This window comes from Hypanus sabinus, chromosome 9, assembly GCF_030144855.1.
Source record: "Hypanus sabinus isolate sHypSab1 chromosome 9, sHypSab1.hap1, whole genome shotgun sequence".
NCBI classification, from domain to species: Eukaryota; Metazoa; Chordata; class Chondrichthyes; order Myliobatiformes; family Dasyatidae; genus Hypanus; species Hypanus sabinus.
The window spans coordinates 119,396,337-119,420,809 of NC_082714.1; positions in this window are offsets into that span (position 1 = coordinate 119,396,337).

Here is a 24,473-nt window from a genome sequence, read left to right on the forward strand (position 1 = left end):
GAGGGCAACATGTACCTGGAGGCGGAGGAGGTTGGGGAGGTCCTAAATGAGTACTTTGTTTCAGTATTCACAAGTGAAAAGGATCTTGATCAGGATTAGGTCGAAGTAGAGCGGGCTCTGTGTGCTGGGCAATGTGGAGACTAAGGAAGAAGAATTGCTGGATCTTCTTAAAAACATCAAGATTGATAAATCCCCAGGGCCGGATATGATACATCCCAGAATGTTGTGGGAATTGAAAGAAGAGATCGCAGGAGCATTAGCTATGAACTTGGAATCCTCTTTGGCTGCAGGGGAAGTGCCGGAGGACTGGAGAATGGCAAATGTAGTTCCCTTGTTCAAAAAAAAGGTAATAGGGAGAAACCTGGGAACTATAGACTGGTGAATCTTACGTCAGTGGTATGCAAACTACTGGAAAGAATTCTCAAGGATAGGATCTACGAGCACTTGGAGAAGTACAGTCCACTCATGAATAGTCAACATGGCTTAGTGAAGGGAAGATCGTGCCTCACAAGCCTGATTGTGTTTTTTGAAGAGGTAACAAAAGAAATTGATGAGGATAGGGCAGTGGATGTGGTCTACATGGACTTTAGCAAAGCATTTGACAAGGTCCCTCATGAGAGACTCATCCAGAAAGTCATGAGGCATGGGATAAGTGCAACCTTAGCTGTTTGGATAAAAAATTGGCTTAAAGGAAGAAAGCAGAGGGTAGTTGAGGAAGGAAAGTATTCTGCCTGGAGCTTGGTGACTAGTGGAGTGTCCTGGGACCCCTGCTATTTGTGATTTTTATAAATGACCTGGATGTAGAGGCGGAAAGATGGGTGAGTAAGTTTGCAGATGACATGAAGATTGGAGGAGTTGTGGATGGAGCTGTAGGTAGTCAAAAGTTGCAAGAGAATGTAGACAGTCTCCAGAGTTCAGCAGAAAAATGGCAGATGGAGTTCAATCCAGACAAGAGTGAGGTGATGCATTTTGGAAGGACAAACCAGAAGACTGAGTACAGGATTAATGGTCAGTTATTTAAGAGTGTGGATGAACAAAGGGGCTTTGGAGTTCAAATCCATACATCCCTTACGGTCGCTGTGCAGGTTGATAGAGTAGTTAAGGAGGCCTATGGGATGCTAGGCTTCATTAACGGGGATTGAGTTCAAGAGTAGAGAGGTCATGTTGCAACTCTACAAATCTCTGGTGAGACCACACTTAGAGTATTGTGTTCAATTCTGGTCACCTCATTATAAGAAAGATGTGGAAGCTATGGCGAGGACACAGAGGAGATTTACCAGGATGTTGCCTGGTTTGGAGAACAAGTCATGTGAAGCAAGGTTAGCAGAGCAGGGACTTTTCTCTTTGGAACATAGAAGAATGAGAGAGGACTTGATAGAGGTCTACAAGATTATGAGAAGCATAGATAGGGTGGACAGTCAGTACCTGTTTCCCAGGGCACCAATAGCAAACACCAGAGGGCATATGTACAAAATTAAGAGAGAGAAGTTTAGGGGAGACATCAGGGGTAAGTTTTTTTACACAGGGTTGTGAGTGCCTGGAATGACTTGCCAGGGATGGTGTGGAGGTTAAAACATTAGGGGTATATAAGACCTTCTTGAACAGGCACATGGATGAAAGAAAAATGGAGGGTTATGGGGTAGTGTGGGTTTAGTACTTTTTTATAGGATTATATGGGTCGGCACAACATGGAGGGCTGAAGGGCCTGTACTGTGCTGTAATGTTCTATGGTTCTATGATTTAACTCAAACTTGTGGGGGGGTGGGTGCATCTTCTTCAGTTAGACGGCGGTGAAAGTGTGGAAGGAGCTTCCAGCAGAAGTGGTGGATGTGGGTTTGATTTCAACATTTAAAGAGAAGTTTGGATAAACATATGGATGGGAGGGTTATGGTCCAGGTACAAATCAATGGGACTAGACAGAATAATAATTTGGCATTGACGAGATAGGCCAAAAGGACTGTTCCTGTGCTGTAGTGCTCTAGACCAGGAACTCACAACACACCACCTGACAATATGAGATCCACTTTGTTGAAGGCAAACCTGTGTGAGTTTACAAATTTATAAAAAACATGGTGAACCAGAAGGCATTCTTCAACATTAAAATAAGATAAGCAAGCATAAAAAGCATTTCGGGTTAATTGGCAGAAATATCAGTAATGGGTTATGTTTGGAAGCTTGAGAAATACAATAAAGCACAGGAGACATTTAGTATTTGTGTGGTGTTTGCACAAGTTTGTTCAGGCATGCGATATTGTATAGGCTATAGGTTACAGCGTTAAGAAAAATGCAATGATCAATAGGTGAGAAATGACATTTTACTTAAAAAATGGGGTCCTAAACTCGCAGAATATAAACAAGCTTGTTGGTGCCTCAGACTACAATAAACATCTTATCTGGTAAAATTGTAGTGAAGCTAATAGTGCTCTTTAACCCAGCACTGTCCAAAGTATTTCAGAGTTACAAGTTCAGTACTCATAACCAGGTGCCAGGGGAGGCAATTAGGGATAACACTGTCAGTCTGAGGAACTTAACAAGACAGTGTAATTTTGGAATGGTCTTTAACAGAACATTGAGGGACAGAATAGGATGTGAAGAAGGTGACAAGAGAATATACTGTAAACCACATTTTAACATGCAAAAATCTTATTTTGAGAAAACAATGAAAATTCTGGTTTTGATGGCAAAAGCACAGAAAACCTTTTTCAGGATAGGCACCCAGATAGAGTTGGGAAAAGAGCTGGTTTATGTGCATTTGACAACTAAAGAGCATTGGAAGCAACACTTGAATTGAATGGGAGTGAAATTTAGGGACATACAGGCAGCATAATTAAGGCAGATAAGGTGACCTAAAAGGAAGAGATTGATACTCAACATGAAGAGACAAGATTAAAAGGGGCACTAATAAAAGGAAGCTTAGTTTGTAACTGTGATCAGCCAGACAATCTTGCCAACAAATATATATTAAAATATTTATTTGAGTGATCAAACATCACTTAATTTCTCAGAAAAGTTATTTCACAAGCCATCAAGACTGGGTTTTCAAAAGAAATTGGGCAATCCATGCAGGATATGGCTACTTTGGCTAATCTAGAAGTAAGCAACTAAGGCCTATTATCTGAGCAGAAACCAACACCCTGAGTAAGGCTAACCAGGATCACAGACAAAGCTCAAATGAACAAGGATAAGAGTCGTGTTCATATAGAAATGCAGCATTGAAACACGTTCATATAGAAATGCAGCATTGAAACACATCCTTGGGCCCAGTGAGTCTGCATCACCACCTGGCACCCATTTTTACATAAATTCTACCTAGCCCATTTATTCTCTCACATTTTGACAAACTCCTTCCAGATTCTACACTCTAGAGGTCATTTAACCTTCAAAGCTATATTTTTTTGTGATGTGAGAGACTAATAGGAAATACAATCAGTCACAGGGTAAATGTACAGAGTCCTGTACAGTCAGCACTGGTGCTGGAGCTGAGGGAGCAGGTCCGCTCGTTGTGCTGCTGTACATCCTCAGAGTGTTGGGAAAGGTTAAAATACATTGAGTCTAAGAGTCACAGAGTTATATAACATGGAAACAGGCCCTTTGGCTCAATTCATCCAGGCCATCCAAGCCGCCTGTCTGAGTTAGTCTCATCCGCCTGTATTTGGTCCATATCCTTCTAAATATTTCCTGCCAAGTAACTCCAGTTCAAATTTCTTTTAAATGTTGCATTTCTCCTAATACCTCATTCTATATATCCAGCACCCTTTATGTGAAAAGAGTGACCCACAAATCTCATTTAAATCACCACCCTCTTGATTAAATCTATAGCTTCTAGTTGAAATGTTTATCTCCAACTCGATTCTTGCTAATTAAGGATCTCCTGAAAAACGGCATTAGCTACAAATGGAGCTGTGAAAACTGAGAATAAAAACTATGCCGTGTTACAGGAGCTACATTGGATGCAGGACAAGAGGTAAACAACTTCAGTGTGCGGGAGGCTAGTTCAACACTGAAAGGGATTGCTGGACATGCACTGTCACTCAATTTAAGGCAGAAACACCTTTGCAGAGATTTGCAAAGGTGTAGGTGAAATGAAATGTCTCCAGAAGAGAAAGCAAGGAAGAGATCTGCAAATTAAAGCCTCGGAGGAAAAACAGTGGAAAGGAGTAGCACAGGGACAGGTACATCTGAGGGTATGTGACTATAGAATAGTAGAACAAGGATAGGAGACTCTCAGGATATATGATATTTGCCCAGAAGAGCAGAGAGGAATGGAAGGCTCTTTGGAGGACAGTATACCCTGGAATGTAGAAAGTGCAGAAGTGAAGTCCAGACAACAAGAAAACTGTAATGAATGCACTGCATTTGTAACTTACCAGAGCTGAGATTCTCACTGACAGTTCTCCTAGGGACTGAATACATGATCACTACCTCACTACTTTTTGAACTTCTTCTAGTACTTCATATTTAATTTAACTATTTAATATATTTAATTTTATTTATATACACACACTCTATTACTACGTACTGTTGCTGCAAAGATAACAAATTTCACGACATATGCCAGTGATATTAAACCTGATTCTGATTCTAATTCTGGAACAAGCCCTCTGGCACAGAGTTGCCATCCTATGGTTCAGGACAAAGGAAAATCTGTGTCTATAGTGGGCTGGACAAGGGCTGTGAGGATAGGAGTTTCCTTGTGGTGGTTGGGAATATTCTGGAGTTATGTCAATATAGAAGATAATATTTAAAACAAAACCCAGGCTTCAGCTTATTGTAAATGTAAATAAGTTCAGAAAGCTTGCAATTAGCCTTTAGTTTTTTCGTATATGGCAGGCAGCAAAATTGAGTTAAAAGTACAGGCTGCTCCACAGACTAAGAGACTGCATATGTAACAAGCAAATATTAAAACAAATATTAAGGCTTGTGTCAATTGGTTTGCATCAAACTAGGCAACATAGCTAAGTTACTGTATTTGCACTATTGTGACTGACTTCAAGCTGGCGGACCAGATAGATGTTGTCACGTAGCATATCAAGCATGGTCACAGGTATAGGCAATCAATACTTTTTGTGTAGCTACCATATTTGTGTACTCAGAGACAGCCCTGACAACATTAATTTTGGGTATGTCACTGTAAATGTGTAATTCAAAGGAAGCATTGTCCACCTAAAATATTGAAGGAATGATGTCACTGTAACTATTAAAATTGAATTGTATTAGTTACTGTTACCTTTGATCTTAAGGGTATAAAAATGTGAAGTACCTTGGGTTTTTGAGCCTCCAGAATGATGTCTGCTTGTTGTGATGAATAAAGACTTCTATTTCACCAGCTTCAGTGTCTCTCCAGTGATTTCTATCACTTTACTACTGTCACAACAGTAGTAAAGTACGAGGGTGATTGATAAGTTTGTGGCCTAAGGTAGAAGGAGATGAGTTATACAGCTCTCAGTACATGCACATGCAGTTCAACTCTTTGAGTGATTAGGCAGAAAGTTTGAAGTTAATACCCATCAAGGGTGATTGATAAGTTTGTGGCCTAGTGTAGAAGGAGCAGTTATTAACTTCAAACTTTCTGCATAATCACTCAAAGAGTTGAACTGCATGTGTATGTAAAGAGAGCTGTATAACTCATCTCCTTCTACCTTAGGCACAAACTTATCAATTATCCATGCTGAGGACACTTTCTGGAGGTCCTCAGAAAGTATGCTCCACGACCGCTGGACTAAGTGTGTAAATGTAGGAGGGGACTATGTTGGAAAATAAGTGTGCTCAGTTTTCTAAAATTGACTCCTTCTACCTTAGGCCACGAGCTTATCAATCAGCCCTCGTATGAGGTCTCCTACTTTGTACCTAAGAAGAGTAGAGCTCAGTACTCAGTAGAAAGGTAGACACACTGTGGTTCTAAAGTGCCTTGTGTGATCTATAATTACTACACTGCTGTAGGTTTGCACAATAAGTAAATGAAAAGTAAACACAAGGGAGGAGAGGTAGGGCGTTCTTGTGGAGGTGTGGTATCAAAACCTAGGGTGCCATGAACAATCATCGCTACCTTAACTTAGAAGGACTTAATTACAGTCACCTAGGGGACGGTAGTCTTAATTACCAAATCATATATGGATTCTAAGGATCAATTACGAGGAGAAACTACAGAGAGCAGTGTTATATTAACTGGTTCTTTTAAGAGGTGATATGACAAAAGTTTATATAGAGAAATAGGAGATTAATTTGAGCAAACTGGTTAGGGCTGTGGAACAAGTGCAAAAGTTCAAATCAGGACTCCTGGGAATGAAGCAGTTCAGCAAACAAAGGAAGTTTGTAACTCTGATCAAGTAATGCTAATTGAGCTGAAACTTTAAAAGTGAGTTTAATTCTTGCTAATTGATATTGGAACAAGGCAGGCATATGAAATTAGGTTATTGATCAGTCATAATCTTTTTTTGAATGCTGGATCAGACCTAAAGGTTAAACTGCTTTCTTCTCTCCCTATGAATTTATCTTTGCAAATCCCTAGAACATTTTTTTCAAATTGCTTCTGGTAATACATTTTTGGGTGGTCCCTTGGGATCTATGGTGACCTACTTCTGCATAGATGTTATGAACTCTGAGATAGCAAATGAAACCACTATGGGACAACAGATTCTTTACAGATGGGTAAGAAGTGCTTGATAGGATGGGCAGATGTATGGTTTTTAAGGCGATCCTCTCTTCTACTGCTAACGTGAGGGTTTCTGTGTTCTTCCAAAGCATGACATTTCATCCTTGATGCCTTCTCAGATTTTCTTTCTCCATTTTGAACACACATGCTCCAGAGATTTCCAGGAATCAACAGGGAAGTTACCTTTCTTAAAGAAGACTCTAAACACATCCCTGACTGTTTCCTCTGTCTGCATATAATGCCTTTCCATGGCAGTACTTAGAATTGTGTCTGTTTGTTGAGTCTGGTGTCAAGACTGCAAATTTACATAACCTGCCCAATGACCCAGCTAACTTCTGTATTATGTTATTACAATCAATCATTCTGTTGTGCATACAGACAGCAGGTGACTGAAGCACTGTTTGCAAGAAACCAACAATGCATTGACTTCTCATGAACAACAGACTACTGTTACTTTGCCACAGTGGTTAGCTTGCTCAGCTGCATATTCCACACGTATGTCTCCACATTTTACCCAATATGATTTAAAATTATTTTTTAAAGTAAGGAACATCCATTTCACTTTTTGTCATACAGACCTGTTTACTGGCAGTAGTCATGTCATAACATGACGATCCTCAAAAGCTTTTAAGGTTGTTGGTTGGCAAGATGCTGGAGAGAAAATTAGAATGATTTCACCGATTGGCACATTAGAATTGTAGGAAACCCAAGCATAAATGTGTAAACCTATTGTAGCAAATTTTTATTGAGAGCAAACAATGGTGTCTTTCTTAAAACAGTTTCACTCTTTCCATTATTTGAGCAGTTTTCCAGTACAAGCGAGGCCAAGTATTTAGATTTATAGGATTGTGCAGCACAACTTTTCCATGTGCTACACAATAGCATTTTACAACTGGTTTTCAGGGGGAAAATGATCTCAAACTTTGTACCAGTAAATTATTTTTTACTTTTGCTGCTGGGAGAAAATAATGGTAACAATGTCTGTCCCATATGTCAACCTCCAAAGACTCAATATCCTTTCAGCTGGCTATGATATCAGATAGCTTTTGCCATAACCCACCTATCAATCAAAGGAAAATCCACCCCATTAAAGTCCTAATTCTTAGTTGGCAGTGTTAAGCCTAATGCACTGTTTCTACACAGAGTCACGCTGAGGATATGTAACTACTACAGAAAATCATTACCCAGTGTTGAAAATTAGAATATTGCTTGTGACAATCTGGCATTAAATTGCTTTGTCCATCCAGGAAATGTTTCTGTAACTTGCTTGCTTTTCCAGCAGTTTTCCTTACCAATTTTATTTAGATTATTCAGGTTGACGAATTTGTTATTGCCAGTCAGATGTCCAAAAGTAAGATAAAAGCTCAAGCTGTAGAAATTTATTGTAGAGAGATGTAGCCTTGTAGCTTCAGTGATCCTATTTCAATCCTGATCTCCAGAAATATCTACATGGAGTTCACACATTCTCCCTGTGACCACATGGGGTTCCTCCGGGTGCTCCTGTTTCTTCCTGCATTCCAAAGATGCTATACTTGGCCATTGTAAATTGGCCTCACTGTAAAGGTAAAATTGATCAGAATGTGGGAGATTAGGTTACAATGAAAATTAAATGATTAACAGAATTAACTATGGACCAATATAGACTTAATCCCCTACAGATTTAAGGAGGTATGGAAATTGCACTAACATTGATCAAACCTGTTCTGGTGTGTGTCAGTTGAGATCCACTTCTCAGTCTTTTTATAAGTACCATCACTAGTTTAGACAAGAACCTGTAAAATAGTGAACGTTGGAGCTTTTATGGAGCTATTTCCTTATGGATAAATTTGCTTTAAATCATTCCCCCACTGTGGCATTCAATAGCTCTGCTTTGAAGCCTGTTTGTGCTTCTACTGCTGCAAGCTCAGGAAAGATAACTTTACCATTCTCTTTACAAGTTCTGGCAGGTATTACTGAGAGACAGGACTTCAGATTAGGACATGTTAACGTACCTCACACCTGATTCTGACAGTTATGTCAAAGGTCCAAGAACACTCCAGGATTACAGTAGATATTGCTTAGAAATTAGCAGCAAGTGAAACCAGCTGCATTTTAATTCCCATCTTTCATGGAGTCCACTCAACTAATCAAGAGAAAGTTTCCATTTTCACAAAAGCATTAAAGAAAGTAAGGTTGATTTGAGTTTTCTAGTTTTTTTTGGTTTCAATCTGAATAACATATATTATATAGTTCACCTACTTTGATAATAAAGGTACTTTGAACTTAAAATCCTGAACTTAAAAGTCCTTATTACATCGAGGAATCTTGGTATTTAATTCCTAAATTGGAATTTGAAAGCAGCGTATCACACTGTTTTAATGTCTGGTTTCATGCTTCCTATCACTAGTATTGATTACTGATTACATTTCCAGTAGCTTGATGTTTGAACTGCTGCTTTTCTTTCAGTCACATTCCTATTTTTGCCTACCTCTAGCCTGACGTAGTGATATATATATGTATTTCTTAAATTGAGGCACACTTATAGAATAGTTGATGATTTTTGACACATTTGCACAGAAAATAATGATGGTACAGAAAATGTTTATTTGCCTGGGGCAATGTTCGGGCATTAAATATTTTTCATGGACATTTCAGTACAGCTTTTTTTTAACTTTGACCATCGTTTCCATGTGTTCATCTAACAGAAAATAATGAATATTATTAGTATAAAAAAATTAACAGAACCTTTAAATATCCATAAGCAACATTAAATATGTAAAGCATTTAATTGAAAGCTGTGGAAGAATGCAATTACAATAAGTTAACAAGCAAAAGATTTGTCAGAAACCATTAGGATATATGTGATTAAAATAACTAAAAGGTACTTTTGACCAGCTTACAGTCTCAGACAAATTAAAGGCAACAAGGAAAAAAATTCTTCTTAACATATTTTCTACAACATTCTTTCTTTTCCAGGTATTTTGTTTTTGATATGTGTTAGGTTCATTTATACTATATTTAACAAATATAAACTAGTGGAACAATCACCCTGCTGCATAGAGACGAGATTTAGTATAGGATCCTCATATAGTCCAGCAATGTAACATGGCACCCAGTTTTATTAAAACACATTTGACTGTTCCAGATGTCAACTTCTGTACTGCATTATGTTGTATAACTTCCAAAGACAAGGAACTCTGACAATTTTGGATATTAGCTTATTTCACCTATAAAGTTTCCTGGCTTTAAATTAGGCCTCTGAGATGTCTTTCATCTGTTTTCAGACAAGGAGTGGTCTACCATAAAAAAAATGACAGACTTGTCTGTCTGATCTCAGCCATGCATAGCTCCTGTCTGCCAATCAATTAAACAACACAGATGCTGGAATCAGTGCAGAAATGTGCTGTCCACTCAGCCACTCTAGAAAATGAAGAATCTTCTCAGCATAAGTTAAAAAAAATGTGGGAGAAAGCTGGCTGATTATTTAACAACGTGTACCAAAATCCTAATTTCCTGTGGAAATATGGAATTAAAGGTCATCATATTTCAAGCTAGAAATCATGAGTAATAGAAAAGCACAAATGATAAAAACTAAAGAGGAAACTGACACACACATATACATGGAACACAGCTTAAGATAAAATTATTTTATTGAAGTGCTTATGCACAGCACTCAGTTATACTAAGTACAGCATTATGGTCATTAGCATTTTAGAACAGACTAGTTCTCAAGTTGAGCATTAATGATCCTGTGGTCCATTGTTGTATGAAGCATGATGCATACAACAATAGAGTGTGAGTTCAGAGCCGACAGTTTTCTGCTCTGCTAATGATCACAATACATATTTCTATTATTTTAACATGCTGATCATGTGCAGAGTTATTCTTAACACCCACAAATAATAGAATTGGATAGCCTACTTTCTACATGTAATTACCAAAAGTTCTCAGAAAAATAATATGATAATTAATTTGAAGTAACCATTCCCATAGTCTGGACAAAACGTGCTTACTGAGACAGATCACTACCAGTTTGAATAGAAATGGATGTACTATTGAAGGTAAATGATATTATTCCACTCGTCCAACAGGTAAAACTGATTGGCTTTCACATGTTTATTTCAGGGTGTTCTTTATACATTTGCAGATTACTAACCTTCTCCCTGGCATTTATTGCAGTGACATACTGTATATCAAGAAAAGGTTTTACGTAAGATTAAAACCAACTCAAAAATGACCAATTCTTACCGGTAACAATTAATGGTTTCTTTTTAATACTTATTTGGCCACATTTTTCAACTATTGTCCAAAGATAACTGATTTACAAGGACACACATACAAATACATTTGCCTTAAGTTTAACTTGGATTTAATTAATGGCTTTTCATCAGCGACTAATAACAACCAGGGCTCTTCACTTGCTAAATATTTATTCCCTAGATAAACACAGAACCTGGCTCAACATTGCCCAGACTGCAATAACATTTCTTTTTCCTGACAGACTCTGGATACAGAACAGTATAAATCATGCACTCCTGTACTGATAGATGTCAGCAGAGCTGTATACAGAAAGTGTAAATGTCACTGTACAATCCTGTTTAGGTTAGAGTTTGTATAAACAATGAAATTCCATTGACATGTGGGTATGTGCTGGAAAATCTGTTAAATTATTACAGTACACATAACGCATAATTGCTTGGAATGAAACATTGAAATGTTACCAAAAATTTATTAGCATTCAACAAATTTTCTTGGATATGCCTTCTTTATACATTGGGGCTCAAGTATTTTTTCAGGGTGTACAAAGTTAAATTAACCTCCTTGTAAAACATAACATAAATATTAGGGAATATGTAAACAAGAAATAATTCTGATTTTATAGTAACATTTCAAAAATGTGTAGCACTAAAAATTACTGTCCCTTATCATTATTCAGAGTGGATTTAGAATCTTTTGCTCCTAGCAATAGTTTCTAATATTTCACAGTGCATCACTGCTTTCTTGTACTATGATATGTATTACCGTGGAAAATCTATCATTCAACCACCAACATGTGATTAAACTTCATTAGTATCACACTAAATTGTTTAGGCATAGGGAACTATGGACCAAGTACTGGGTAATGGAATTAATGCAGAAGGGAACCACTGGTCTGTGTGGATGATTTTGGTCAAATGGCCTGCTTCTCTGCTGAATGCTTCTGTAACCTTTTGATTCTATTGACAGTTGAGAATACTATTACTTAAATGATAAATCTTCTTGTTTTTGCCTGGAACAACACTTAAACACCGTTTGAGGTGAATAAACTTACTCTGCTTTTTCCATCAAACTAATACTGAATCGAACGTAGTCATGTTATATCCAGTTTGTTGCTTTTGCTGTTAGAGGAGAGATTGCTTTGCTGCTCTGTGATAAGTGATCAAATTGCTAAGTTGTCATTCATATTCTACATAGAACTGCCCATGTCCTTTCTTGTCTCGGAAAACATTTTCTGTCCAGGTTTTCTTTCATTTATCATCACTACTGGAAGAAACAAAGTGAGATTAGTGGGCCAGAAAATGGACCTTTAAGCCAGATGCTGAGTCAGGGTTTAGTTAATTCTTACATTGTGCATATAAGGCCACAGAAAGTGGCTGTTTGTCTCATTGGGTCAGAGGAATAACACCATTAGTCCCATTGCCCTTTCCTTATATCCTTGTATCTTCTCAAATATACCCATCATTTTCTTGATAGATTGGTAAATGTGCATTACTGACACAATCTTAGAATTTCTTAATTTATCTATTTGTCTATTCTGACCTCTGGATTCATTGACATAGAGAAGATCACAGCCCCTCATCCTTAGGGCCGGCTGACCTTGGTGATTCACCACAGGATCGCTGGTCTTCTTCAACTCCTGCTGACTTGACTTCAGTACTCGGGGATCACTGGCCTTTCATTCGGAGTGCTTCAACTTGGTCTCCAACTCCATCTCCTGCCCTGACTCTTCATTTACTGCCCCTGACCTGCAACTTTTCCTAATCTTTGTTCCTATATTCTAACCTGACCCCTAGCTCCCTATGCTGTCACTCAAACCACACCTACAAATCTAAAAAGCAACTAAATGTGTGCCACAACCATAATGGACATCGCAGCTGAACGTCATCTTGCCCAGAAGTTGTGCCTCTCTGAACATTCCTGTGTGCTACAACATCCTAATTGATATGATGACAAATGATGTTCAACAGCCTTAGCAGTCACTGACTTGATTATAACCAGCAGGAGATCATAAAAGTATGTGATGCATTATTGATAAATGAGTCATTTTGAAATATGGCAAATCTTAATATGCTGAAAGGTATGACTCTTGTAGAAGCTCCACACAACCAAACATATGTTTGGTTATCAGTGAATGCAGGTCGCAGCTCAAGTGTCTGCACTTTAACCTGTGAGTCCTATAACTTGCGATGAAGATGCAGCTACCATAAATCAACCTAGATGTGTCTTTAATGTAAACTTCTGACACAATCAAGAATCCCAGCTTTACTACATTCAGTACATTGGATTCTGGTTAATTAGTCCACTGATTAATTAGTGCAACTGCTTATTTGGGACAACACTTAAAGAACAAAAAATAATTTAGAAAATAGCCAGGATTCCACTCATTTATTTGGGAGACTATGCCGCTTAATCGGAACAGCAGACTGTTGCTGAACAGTTTCTAACTAGCATCATTTGCATGAACTTGTGTGGCTGTTAGACTCTACACCATGCTTAGAATGAACAGTTTTTAAATAATGTCATTTGCACATGTTTGTTTTCAAAGAGCAGTGATTCTTGTTACTGATAATTGGCGAGAAATAAGCAGTAAGAAAACTTAGAATTGTCCTGCTTACTGCGATTTCAAGCATTCAGGCTTGGAGATGCCAGACAGCCAGAAGTGAAAATGAAATGATTTCACTACTTCAGCAAGTTTGGAACTAAGAAGAATTTGAAAGTATTAACAACCATAATGAATATTACACTGAAAATGAATATTTGGTGGATGTAATCATTGAAAGCATTGTATGAATGCATTCTATTATCTGCTATACTGATTGTGATAATTTTGCTCATTTATAGTCAATCAAAGGAATTGAGTTTTTCATCATATCTGAGGATGACAGTGAAACCTGTGTGGGGAGAGTTTTAAAACTGGAAAATCCGTTGCACTGGCACAGTTCTACTCTCCTGACCATGGAATTCTGGGTCCAGTGTTACAAGTGATTGACTGGAGTCTTCCTTGGTTGCAGTTTATAACCATGACTCTTCTGAGTCATATCTCCAAGAAGTGTTGCAGAACCACCTTCCTGGCTATTGAATCTCACTTGGGATCTCATCCACCCAGACTGCCAGAGCTGACATCACATGCTAGGTTGGGCATGTGCCTATTTCTCTGGGGTATGGGGCCTGCCGGCTTCCCTCACCAGGCTTAGCCTAAGTGTCAAAACGCTGTACTGGGGTGTGGCTGCTGTCTCATGCAAACAGCTACTTGGAGCCTCAAGTGAGAGCTGAGTGTCCTGTGGGGACCAAAATTGAGTGAGCTGCACCAGAATGGACACAACGAGCTCCTTCACTGGACGTGCTACTGCTCCCTGGGCATCCCATACTTGCAGCGCACACCAGTTGAATTCCTCTGTTGATAAATATTAGAAACTGATACACAGTTTTATAGTAGTGTAGTAACATTGGTAGTCTTCTAATTTGTTCTATATCTCATTTAAATACATAATATGTTACTCAGTTAAATGCCACTTTTTCATTATTATACCTTTTTAACTATTCCATGAAACTGACTAATTGATATAGCCACTTAATTGGACAAAACGGTACTGGTCCTAAAGTGTCCCAATTAATTGGAGTCAACTGTATTAGTGGGAAGAACAAGGACCTGAGTCCAGCTACAATAGACCTGCAATGTGTTTGATAATCCAGAAAACTGAAGCTAATTCAAGGTACATTCTGATTTAACGTGAGTATTGAAAGAAGGATAGATTTTAAACAGGAACTAGAGATGTTGTCTACAAATAATTAAAAACTAAAAGATTCAAATATATAGTCGTAAGTGTGGGTTCTCAGAAAATTAACTGTAATGTTAACTGTTAACTGGTAATAATAAAATGGCTTCTTAGTAATATTATACTGAAATGGCTTCTTTGTAATGTTAATGAATGGGGTAATATTTTTCTGTAGCTGCGATGTTTGGGTTATAACTACTGATAATGGGGAACTAACCAATGGAAGTCATGTTATTCTATCTGTATGTGTGGGAACTGGGGTTGGTGCACGGGAGATTCGGTAAGGAGAGACGAAGGGGAAGGACGCTCGGGAAGCGCTCTGGTAGACCACTGTGGTTGGTCCCAGTCCGAGGGTCGAGGAGTTCGGTGGAGATTGTTCGGTGGAGGAATACCTGCTGCGTGAGCTCCAATGATTTATCTGTGCACAAACTATTTTATTAAAACTGGCACCCTTTTCTTTTTCTTTTATATTCTGTTTCTCTGTTAACCCCTTAGCCAAAGTAAGAGTTATAAAGTGTAATTGTTTACTCACATATTGTGTACTGTCTGATATTTTATGTTGTGGGTTTGTTCTGGAGCATATTATACAGCATCCACACAAACAGGATTACATCATCTGGAGGGGCAGACAGCAGCTTTCCCTAGACGAGCGTGAGTTAATCGAGCCTAAGTGTTACATAAGTTTAAGTTTATATTACTCAAACAATGCAGAGAATAAATGATGAGTATCTACATACTGTAGTTCTATCTACTACTTCAAAGTATCTCATTGGCCTTACAATCAATTTTGTAATTGTAACTGGAGAAACAAAGCATTTTGTATACTGAATAACACACAGAATGCTGGAGGACCTCAGCAGGTCAGAAAGTATCTATGGAAATGCTTAAACAATCAATGTTTTGCATTTGTGTATTGCATAGTTTTATACATAACTGAAATTATTATTGAGAGGTAAATAGCTTGAAAACAGAGAAAAGTTTCCTCATTTATCAGCAAACACTGCCAAAATAAATTCCATCCATGCTTTAATATGTTATCCTAAAGACATAATCTTGAGGCTGGCAAGGGTCTGAAATGTCCTCAATGGTTCAGAAATTTCAAGGCAATTTAAGGTACTTTGAAAGTAAGCATTTGCTTAAAAAAAGTAGAATAATGCTGTCAATGCTAGACTGGAGTTCACACCTAAACTGTGCACTTCAGTGGCTTGAATGCAACACAAATTCACGCAGACTAGAACTTTCATGAAGCTAACATTAATTCCCTATTTGTGGAAAATGTCAACAAACTGTGCTATTCTAACAATTTGGAACTTAGTGACAATAATAAAAATACACTAATATGTCTAAAATATCAAGAAAAAATATGGTCTTGCAAATCCTTGGCACTAAGCTATTAAGCCATATTAGTTTCCCCAAACACTGTGTAAGGTGTAAGGCGCTCCACATATACCTGGTTGTCATAGTGAACATAACACTTATGTCAATAGTCCTTGAAAACTAAATCTCTTCTCGTGTGTCTTGAAATAATTTACTTCATTAAAGTTCTCATACAGCTACCAATTTTACATTGCAAGAAGTTAAAAATGATCAAAATTGAAAAGGTGATTATAACTCCAAACATGATTTTCTGGGGTCTTACAATACGGATATCAGAGGCCTTCAGAAAAATGATGTAGCAATACCCCAACAAAATATCATTAACGTGAAGCACTATATCTATGATCATGCACTAGTTTTCATGACAATGGAATCCAGTTTGATTAGTGACACCAAATGAGTTAGAGAGGAGGAGAGAAGCTCATAAAGATTTACTCTTGCAGATGATCATCCGTAAAGAATCTGAAAAATACAGCTATAGAGTGTGTTATGCCTTCTATCAAATGAAGCGAATTGTGCTCTGGCAAAGAAGGTACTTGTAGATAGTGCAATGCAATCATGTAGCTCAATGATTGCCCTGAGGAGAATAGTCAAGTCGAATGATTCATTGCCAAACATACCTGGTATAATTTCTTCTGACTCATGTTCATGTAGTCTGGAGCTCAGCCTGCAGAAAAGTTCATAGCTCTTAGAACCATAGAACCATAGAATATTACAGCACAGAAACAGGCCTTTTGGCCCTTCTTGGTTGTGCTGAACCATTTTTCTGCCTAGTCCCACTGACCTGCAACTGGGGCATATCCCTTCAAACCCCTCTCATCCATATACCTGTCCAAGTTTTCCTTAAATGTCAAAAGTGAGCCCGCATTCACCACTTCATCTGGCAGCTCATTCCACACTCCCACCACTCTCTGTGTAAAGAAGCCCCTACTAATGTTCCCTTTAAACTTTTCCCCTTTCATCCTTAACCCATGACCTCTGTTTTTTTTTTCCCCCGGCCTCAGTGGAAAAAGCCTGCTTGCATTCACTCTATCTATACCCATCATAATTTTATACACCTCTATCAAATCACTCCTCATTCTCCTATGCTCCAGGGAATAAAGTCCTAACCTATTCCACCTTTCTCTGTAACTCAGTTTCTCAAGTCCCAGCAACATCCTTGTAAACCTTCTCTGCACTCTTTCAACCTTATTAATATCCTTCCTGTAATTTGGTGACCAAAACTGCACACAATACTCCAAATTTGGTCTCACCAATGTCTTATACAACCTCACCATTACATTCCAACTCTTATACTCAATACTTTGATTTATAAAGGCCAATGTACCCAAAGCTCTTTTTACAACCCTAACCACTTTTAGGGAATTATGAATCTGTACTCCCAGATCACTCTGTTCTACTGCACTCCTCAGTGTCCTACCATTTACCTTGCATGTTCTACCTTGGTTTGACCTTCTGAAGTGTGATACCTCACACTTGTCCACATTAAACTCCATCTGCCATTTTACTGCCCATTCCTCCAACTGGTCCAAATCCTTCTGCAAGCATTGAAACCTTCCTCACTGTCCACTACACCTCCAATCTTTGTATCGTCAGCAAATTTGCTGATCCAATTTGCCACATTATCATCCGGATCATTGAGAAAGATGACAAATAACAATGGACCTAGCACTGATCCATGTGGCACACCACTAGTCACAGGCCTCCACTCAGAGTAGCAATCTTCCACTGCAACTCTCTGGTTTCTACCATTGAGCCAATGTCTAATCCAATTTACTACCTCTCCAAGTATACCTAGTGACTGAATCTTCCTAACTAACCTCCCATGTGGGACCTTGTCAAAAGCCTTACTGAAGTCCATGTATACAACATCCACTGCCTTCCCTTCATCCACTTTCCTGGTAACTTCCTCAAAAAACTCTAACAGACTGGTTAAACATGACCTACCATGCACAAAGCCATGCTGACTGTTTCTAATAAGTCCCTGTCTATCCAAATACTTGTAGATCCTATCTCTTAGTATTCCTTCCAATAATTTACCTACTACCGGTGTCAAACTTACTGGCCTATAATTTCCCGGCTTACTTTTTGAGCCTTTTTTAAACAACGGAACTACATGAGGTATCCTCCAATCCTCTGGCATCTGACCCATGGATATCGACATTTTAAATATTTCTGCCAGGGCCCCTGCAATTTCAACACAAGGTCCAAGGGAATACCCTGTCAGGTCGTGGGGATTTATCTACTCTGATTTGCCTCTAGACAACAAGCAGCTCCTCTTATTTAATCTCTATAAGTTCCATAACCTCCCTACTTGTTTGCCTTGTTTCCATAGACTCCATTCCAGTTTCCTAAGTAAATACAGATGCAAAAAAACCCATTTAATATCTCTCCCATTTCTTTTGCTTCCAAATATAGCTGACCACTCTGATCTTCAAGAGGACCAATTTTATCCCTTACTATCCTTTTGCTTTTAACATACCTGTAGAAGCTCAGGATTATCCTTCACCCTGACTGCCAAAGCAACCTCATGTCTTCTTTTAGCCCTCTTGATTTCTTTCTTAAGTATTTTCTTACTCTTTTTATACTCCTCAAGCATCTTGTTTCCTCCCTGTTACCTATAGATGTTATGCATCTCTCTCTTCTTCTTTATCAGAGTTCCAATATCCCTCAAGAACCAAGGTTCCTTATTCTTATTTGTTTTGCCTTTAACCCTGACAGGAACATACAAACTCTGCACTCTCAAAATTTCTCCTTTGAAGGCCTCCCACTTACCAATCACATCCTTGCCAGAGAACAACCTGTCCCAATCTACGCTTTTTAGATCCTTTCTCATTTCTTCAAATTTGGCCTTTTTCCAGTTTAGAACTTCAACCCGAGGACCAGATCTATCTTTATCCATGATCACGTTGAAACTAATGACGTTATGATCTCTGGAACCAAAGTGTTCCATGATGTTGTGGTCCATGTAGGGACCAAAGATGTGGGTAGGATGAGTGAGGGGGTCCTGCGTAGTGAGTTCAGGGAGTTAGGTGCAAAGCTGAAGGGCAGGACCTCCAGGGTAACAATCTCAGGATTGCTACCTGTGCCACGTGTGAGTGAGGCAAGGAACAGAAGGATTATACAGATTAATACGTGGCTGAGAATGTTGCAGGAGGGAGGGCTTTGGGTTTTTAGATAACTGGGCTTCGTTCCAGGGAAGGTGGGATCTGTTCTGATGAGACGGTTTACACCTGAACTGGAGTGGTACTAACATTCTTGCAGGAAAGTTTGCTAGTGCTTCTCAGGGGGGTTTAAACTAAATTTGCAGGGGGCAGGGATCCAGAATGCGAGAGAGGATAGCGAGATGAAGAATAAAGGACAGGTGGGGACTACACGGTTCCGGAATATTAAGTGTGTAGTAGAGAAAGGTGAGGCAGAACAAGTGAAAAGGACACATGTACAGAGGAATGGTCTGATGGAACATGGAGTTAAATGTGCAGAAAGAATAAGTAAATTTAGGAAGGACAACAAAATTCAAGGGGCATATAGCCCGATGGGAGTTCGGGGAGCTGGGTTAAGCACAATAGGCAGTGATTTAAACAGAGAGAGGAGAAATGGGCTAAAAATTATATATCTAAATGCACAAAGTGTCAGAAATAAGGCAGATGAGCTTGAAGCTCAGTTGCAAATGGGTAACTATGATGTTGTTGGGATAATGGAGACATGGCTGCAGGGAGATCAGACCTGGGAAATGAATGTACAAGGGTATACGTGCTATCGTAGGGACAGAAATGTGGGCAGAGGGGGTGGGGTGGCCCTGTTGATGAGGAATGAGATTCAGTCCTTTGCAAGGGGGGGACATAGGATCAGGAGAAGTAGTCTGTGTGGATAGAACTGAGGAACAGTAAGGGCAAAAGGACCCAAATGGGTGTTGTCTACAGGCCACCAAACAGTAACATGGATATTGGGTGCAAGTTGAATAGGGAGTTAACATTGGCATGTGGCAAAGGTAATGTCTCAGTAGTTATGGGGGATTTCAACATGCAGGTGAACTGGGAGAATCAGGTTGGTGCTGGACCACAGGATAGGGAGTTTGTAGAGTGCCTACGGGATGCATTCTTGGAACAGCTTGTAAGAGAGCCGACCAGGGACAAGGGTATTCTGGATTTAGTCTTGTGTAATGAACAGGATTTGATAAGCGATCTTGAAGTAAAGGAGCCATTAGGAGGCAGTGACCATAATATGATAAGTTTTTATCTGCAATTTGAGAAGGATAATGGCAGATCAGAACTGTCAGTGTTGCAGTTGAACAAAGGAGATTGTGGAGCCATGAGGGAGGAGCTGGCCAAAGTTAAATGGACGGATATCCTAGCAGAAAAGACAGTGGAACAGCAATGGCAGGTGTTCTAGGGAATAATGCACAAGGTGCAAAATCAGTTCATCCCCTGGAGAAGGAAGGATTCAAAGGCGGGAAAGAGGCCACAGTGGTTGACAAAGGAAATCAGAGATTGCATAGCATTAAAAAAAAGGAAGTATGACAGAGCTAAGGTAAGTGAGAGGACAGATGATTGGGAAATTTTTATGGATCAACAGAACTTAACTAAAAAGGCAATATAGGGAAAAAAAATGAGGTACAAACTCAAGCTAACTAGGAATATAAAGGAGGACAGCAAAAGCTTTTTTAGGTATGTGAAGAGAAAGAAGATAGTTAAGAACAATGTTGGGCCCTTGAAGAATGAATTGGGTGAAATTGTTATGGGAAACAGAGAAATGGCAGAATTTAATAAGTACTTTAGATCTGTCTTCACCAGGGAAGACACCAGCAATCTCCCAGATGTATGGATGGGCCAAGGACATAGGGTAACAGAGGAAATGAAACAGATTGACATTAGGAAGTGTTACGCCTATACCCAACTCTGAGGGGCCGAAGGGTCCAAAGTAGCCCCCTCCTTTTTGAGAATTGCAAGATCGCTATTAATTCAGGTCAGGAGACCCAGAAAATGAGAGAGAGATGTTTGGAATGTCCTGGCCCTCAGCGATACAAAGCCACGGATAACGGCCATTGTCTCTTGGGGACGGAATTGTGTATTGAGTACTGTACTTCATGGAAGCCCTCAGGGAATGATCAGAGGGGGTTGGTTGAGGGATTGCATCATCCTGACCTGATTGACATCTGAGACCCTGTGAGTCAGGATAAAAGAGGGTCTGGGGAACAGCCCCTTTAGACGCACCAGAAGAAACACTAGAAATCCTGTAACAGCATAATAGCGACAGCCAGTGGGAAAGCCCACATGCGTCCTTTTCCATTTGCCTCGGAATTGGTGGGCCTTACCATGGAAGAAAGGCTTTAGCTAAAACAAAGGAGAAATCAGCCCCAACGACTCTCGAAGGATTCACAACATAAAAGGAATGGGCAAGTTTTAAACTCTCTCTCTTGACTCCAACGAAAGGCTGCAGCCTGCATGAACTTGAGTCACTTTTATATTTCCATCAGACAATACATTATCCCCTAGACAATGACAGAGCTATTTCTTAGTGATTATTATTATACCCGCATTTTTAGACTTAGTATTGATGACGTATATTATATGTATGTTTGCATTGATATTATTTTTGTGCATTTTTATCAATAAATACTGTTAAAAATAGTACCATCAGGCTTCAACGGACCTCTCTATCTTTGCTGGTAAGTGACCCAGTTACAGGGTGCGTAACAACTTCGGGTTCTCGTCTCGAGATTTGACACCAAATTGGAGGGCCAGTGAATCGGGCTTGTAAGTCCAAACTTGAATCTGTTATGCGGGTAGCCAGACGGGAAACCAGCAAAGATGGACGTGGATGAATTTATAGAAAACCCAACTCTGGAGGCGCTAGAGGCGGCCACCAAATCAGACTTGATAAATATGGCGAAGGGACTAAACCTCGCAGAGGTGAGGTTGTCAATGAAAAAGCAGGAGGTGCGAAGGGCCATAACTCAGTATTATATTGGAAAGAATGTGTTTGCAGCTGAGGTATTGAAAAATATCCCTGAAAAGGTACCAGCTAGTGGGACGGCTCAGTTAGAGTTGGAGAAATTAAGGTTGGAACATGAAATTAAGTTAAAGCAGCTGGAAGCGGCTGAGAAAGAAAAGGAAAGAGCCGAGAGATAAAAAGAAAGGGCCGACAAGCAAAGGGAGCATGCGCTCCAGCTAAAGGAGTTAGAGGTGAAACGGGAGCATGAGCTCCAGCTAAAGGAGTTGGAGGTGAAAAGGGAGCAGGACAGAGCTGAGGAACAAAGAGAGCATGAAATTCAGTTAAAACAGCTGGAAGCAGCTGAAAAAGAGAGCCGAAAAAGAGAGGGAGAGAGCCAAGAAGGAGAGAGAGTACGAGGAGAAAGAGAAACAGAGGCAACATGACTTAGATATGGAGAAGTTAAGGCAAGAGCAAAGAGTTCAAGGGTCAGACCGAGAGGAGCGGTTTAATGTTAGTCGGGAGTTGAGGTTAGTACCTCCATTCAAGGAGACGGATGTTGATAGTTATTTCTTGCTTTTTGAAAGAGTGGCAGTGACTCAGAAGTGGCCCAAAGAGCAGTGGGTGGTGTTGTTACAAAGTGTGTTAAAAGGGAAGGCACAGCGGGCATATGCGGCGTTGTCCATGGAGGATGAAGAGGCGGAGAATTATGCCAAAGTAAAGGAGGCCATTCTCCGGACTTACGAATTGGTACCTGAACCATATAGACAAAAGTTCAGAAATTTAAAGAAAGGGTGGAATCAGACGTATACCGAGTTTGCCTATGAGAAGGGTGTGCTCTTGGATCGTTGGTGTACAGCAGAAATAGTAGAAGAGGATTTTTGGCGTCTCAGGGGGTTAATTCTGATTGAGGAATTTAAAGGATGTGTTTCGGAGGGTATCTGAATGAGAAGCCAAATAAGTCCATCTCCGAATTTGCTAGGTTCGCAGATGAATATGCCCTAACCCACAAGACAAAGTTTTCCTCGAATAAAGGTTCCCAGAGAGACCGTGGGAACGATAGAGAAAGCCTGCCGGCTGAGGCAGAGGTCCTGCCAGGAACTAGTGGTAAGATTAAGGGGAAGAGGCAAGACAGCCAGAGATTTCCGGGCTTGACCTGTTTTAATTGTGGAAAGGGGGGACATATTGCATCTAGGTGCTTTGTTCTGAGGAAGGAGACAGGAAAAGGGAAAGCAGCAGTCCCTATCGGATGTGCCGTGGTAATCATTAAATTGACAAGAGATCCCCGGGTAGACAGAGTACAAGAAGGGTCTGAGACTTGTATGTCAAACGGAACTGTGTCTGTGAGGGAGGGAGACCCACCAGTTCCCGTGCGGATCTGGAGAGACACGGGTGCTGAACTGTCATTGATCAGCGGTAAGGTACTGGATTTTGGTACGGGAATGGTAGCTGTGAAAGGACTAGGAAAAGGGATGGAAATGGTGCCCTTGCATAGGATCATTATGAATTGTGAGCTGGTATCTGGACCAGTTGAAATGGGGGTGCGATCAGAATTCCCGAGAACTGACGTGGACGTCCTTCTTTCTTTTTCAATCTTTTTATTATTGTTATTAATATCAACAAAATACAATTGATACATAGATAATGGGATTACAAACATACACATTTCAACTGCACATGAAAGAATACATAAGCAATGATTACAGTATAAATGAATATTCCCAAATCATGGACGATACAATATATAAATAAACAAGGCAAATCTAGGTATATCATAATATATAATAAAAAAACAGAAAAAAGAAAAAGAAAAGAAAAAAAATTATGCAAAAAAACTAATCTAATAGCTAATAAAGAGAAAAAAAAACAAAAAAGGAAAAAGAGACAAAGAAAAACTGGAAAAAGAAAAGAAAAGGGCTGTTTATAATATCTCACAAGAATACAAAATCATCAGTGTCGTCAACTCCAATCCTCAACATATATAAAATCAAAACTGGGAAATCAAATAGGCTTGAAACAGGGTCATATTACATCATATGAAAATATTGAATAAATGGTCTCCATATTTTTTTCAAATTTAATAGAAGTATCAAATACACCACTTCTAATTTTTTCTAAATTTAAACACAGCATAGTTTGAGAAAACTAATGAAATACAGTGGGAGGATTAATTTCCTTCCAATTCAGCAAAATAGATCTTCTAGCCATTAGAGTAAGAAATGCAATCATTCGACAGGCGGAAGAAGATAAATGAAGTGAGTCCATCATTGGTAAACCAAAAATTGCGGTAATAGGATTGGGTTGTAAATCAATGTTCAATACCGCAAAGATAATATCAAAAATATCTTTCCAATATTTTTTCAAAAGTGGACACAACCAGAACATATGAGTTAAAGACGCTATTTCAGATTGACATCTATCACAAATAGGATTTATATAGGAATAAAAATGAGCTAATTTATCCTTGGACATATGGGCCCTATGTACAACCTTAAACT